Below are 3,328 nucleotides of genomic sequence, written 5' to 3'. Positions count from 1 at the left end.
GGTCACACCCCCTTCAGGGTGGGGGTCTCCACTGGGGTGCCTGGCCAGTCTGGGTGAGGGGCTGAGGGCCGTTTTCAGGCTGCCGGGTGACTGAAGCTCCCAACCGCTTTTTTTTTTTTTTTTTATTCTGGGCCAGCTTTAGCTCTGAGGCCTCGGCTGCTGAAAGCAGCTTTCTGGCCTTTGTTTACCTTCTGTATAAACAATGTTCATCTTGGCTGGCAGTTAATTTGCATATCGCCCTGATTAGCCAATGGGAAGGGTAGCGGAGGTCCGGCTAATTACCATGTTTCTCTTTTATTAGATAGGATGGGTACAGAGTTTCATTTTTAAAAGATGAAAAAAGTTCTGGAGATGGATGGTGGTGATGGCTGTGCAATAATGCTTTGCTTTCTTAATGCCACTGAACAGTACACTTAAAAATAGTTAAAATAGTAAATTTTATGTTATGAATATTTATCCATAAAAACCCCTAACAAACTGATGACATTGATAACCTACATTGGGTGATTGGATACAGTGTGGAAAGAATGGCGGAATGTGCCCAGCCGGTGTGGCTCAGTGGTTGAGTGTCTGCCTTTGAACCAGGAGATCACGGTTCGATTCCCGGTGGGGGCACAATGAATCTTTAATTATTGATGTTTCTATCTCTCTCTCCCTTTCCCTTCCTCTCTGAAATCAATCAAAATATATTTAAAATAAATGGGGGAATTGGATTGGGAGAGAAGAAATGATGGAGGAGTGACTGAGTATATCATTTTGTGTAATTCTGACTTTTAGAACAATGTTAATGTTTCACATACTCAAAAAGACTAAAGACAGAAAGAACTGTATGGGGTATGGGAGTATGGTTAGCAATTCTTAAACTATTTTCTACTCAGGACTGAGGCAAAAAATATATTGTGGTTAAATAGAGCCAAGTTTTTCACTGTCAGAGAAAGGAATTACCAAAAAAAAAAAAAAAGAAAAAAAGAAATGGAGGTCGTAAGAATAAAACCTGTTGTGTTGAACCAGAATAGGCGACATCATATGAAATCATGGATTACCTGTATAGGTATACATATATAATATTTATATGCAGGTGTGTGTATGTATAGATACATACATTTATTTCAAGAAGCAAAGACATCCCAGTAGCTATGAGCACATCTAATCTTGATTTCTAAATACCATCTATAATAATAAAAGCATAATATGCTAATTAGACCGGACAGCCAAACGACCTTCTGGACGTCTTTCCGGACGAAGCCGGGGCTGCGAGGGCCAAGCCCTTTGCACAAATTTTGAGCATCGGGCCTCTAGTTTTCTGATTAAAGGAGCTAGTGCTCCTTGGGAATCTGCTGATTCCAGGGCTGGGGCTGAGAAAGTACAGTATCAGCTTGGAACATATATTGTGGTGCATGAAAATAAATAAGTACTAAAAGAAATAGAGAGAGAGAGAGAGAGAGAAAGAGAGAGAGAGAAAGGGAAAGAGAAAAGGAGAACACATTGAAATGACACAGGAGCCAACTCTAAGGGGCTCCCAGTGGTCATAATAATTGAGCAACAACATAGTGATAGTAATGGATTATAACCTTTAGAATAACAATTAATCCAGTATATACTTATATAATGTAGTAAATAAGTAAATGGGAGAGAAGGAAAACCTCTAACAGTAGGATTCCAATGAATACATAAAGAAGGAATGATGGAAACAAAAAAAAAAACACCATTTGGCAAATAGCTGGCAATAACATTTTCAGGTAAGAATTAACAATGGATTAAGATTAGTAGGCGAAAGTAGGATGAGAAACAGGATATTTATAATAGATTTAAAGTATTTCTCCATAAGACACTTTAATTATAATGGGAAAAATAGTGGAGACACCACTGTAACCAAGTGATTAAAGTTAACACCACTAATAATGAAACAAATTGACTTCATGGGTCTCTTGATATAATGCACTGAGAACATATCACTTTTGGGACATTCTTGCCTCAAATGCATAATCTGAATTTAATAATGAGGAAGCAGCAGACAACCTCAATTTGAGGAACATTCTATACTGCATACTTCACAAAATAAATGGCCAGTCACAAACACAACCACGCATCCACTCTTGAGACACACAGGACACAACCACACGATCACAGACACAGTCATAATCTCACACCTACTAAGAAGATACAAAGTCACACAATCTCACCACCATGACACACAAAGTCACTCTCATATAGTCACAGACTTCCTAAACCAAAACCCACAAATTCCCAGCAGTCACAATTACATACCCACTTAGAGGATATACGCAATTACTGGCACTCCGGCCAACTCAATGTTAATCAGTCACAATCCAACACTTACTCTGGAGACACAGTCACACTTACACAGGCAAAGACAAACCACACCCGCACACCACACCCCAAGGGACACAGCTGGAATACACACGCAGTGTCATCACACAGTCACAGACACACGACCATTACACATGGTACCAGACACGGTCACAATATCACGCAACCATACACCCACCTTGGAGACATGCAATCATAACCCAGATACCCGCACCCATCACACTCACACCTCCAAAAACAAGGCGTGCGGTCATACGTACACAACGGGGACACAGTCACAAGGACCAAACCACACTCTAACACAGTATCACACTTGGTTACAAAAACACAACCAGACACATACCCTGAAGACACGTGAACACAACCGGACACTCACAGTCACCCAACCACAGCTACACTCACTCAATCTGGCATTCTCAGCCCGCTACCCCCAGCGCGCAAAGACCTGAAACTCTGGACACGCCCCATCCCGCCCCGGATTCCCAGACCCCTCACCTTCGGCCTCCTCTTGGTAGCGTCCGGGTCCCAGCGGAGCTAAAGACCTTGCCACCACGTCGAGAGACGTAATGTCGAGCCGCTGTGGTCTCTGGGAAACGTAGTCCAGATCCGGACCAGCCAAACAAGATGGCGTCCTCGTATTTCAGAATTTGAGCTTGGCTCCTTTGACACGGCACTCGGGAGACTTCAAAGAGGGAGTTCCCGATCCAAACCTAACACCAGTATTGAGCTGATCTTCCTCCAAGGCAAGTCTACTCACCTCGAGAGCGCCATAATGATAGAAAGGGGCAGTCAAATTCGCACAGGACAGAGGCAGAGTGTCGACCAGCAAAGCCTTAAGGGAAATGTAGTCCAAAGCCGGAAAAGCGGCATTGTTGATAGAAGGTAATCTGATACCACCCGGGGCCTGGCCGCGGTGACTGTGCGTGCTGCGTCGCGGAGACTTGTGGGAGTGCTGGGTGGGCTCCCCCCCCCCCCCCCCCCCCCCCCCCGGCCCCGG

General features: G+C 43.8%; 1 protein-coding gene across 4 annotated transcripts in view; it reads right to left on the bottom strand.

Annotated features, from left to right (window-relative positions):
- Window positions 1-3,073, bottom strand: part of ZNF565 (zinc finger protein 565) — a 73,526-nt gene extending 70,453 nt beyond the window's left edge. For all 4 annotated transcript variants that reach the window (XM_005862383.2, XM_014536543.1, XM_005862384.2 and 1 more), the window contains exon 1: window positions 2,827-3,073. The gene's annotated coding sequence lies outside the window, so the exon portion shown is untranslated. The remainder of the gene's footprint in view (window positions 1-2,826) is intronic.
- Between the last annotated feature and the right edge of the window lie 255 nt (window positions 3,074-3,328).

The sequence above is a fragment of the Myotis brandtii genome, unplaced genomic scaffold (assembly GCF_000412655.1).
Source record: "Myotis brandtii unplaced genomic scaffold, ASM41265v1 scaffold165, whole genome shotgun sequence".
NCBI classification, from domain to species: Eukaryota; Metazoa; Chordata; class Mammalia; order Chiroptera; family Vespertilionidae; genus Myotis; species Myotis brandtii.
The sequence above is the reverse complement of the archived record's forward strand: the minus strand, read 5'-3'. Positions and strand labels throughout refer to the sequence as shown.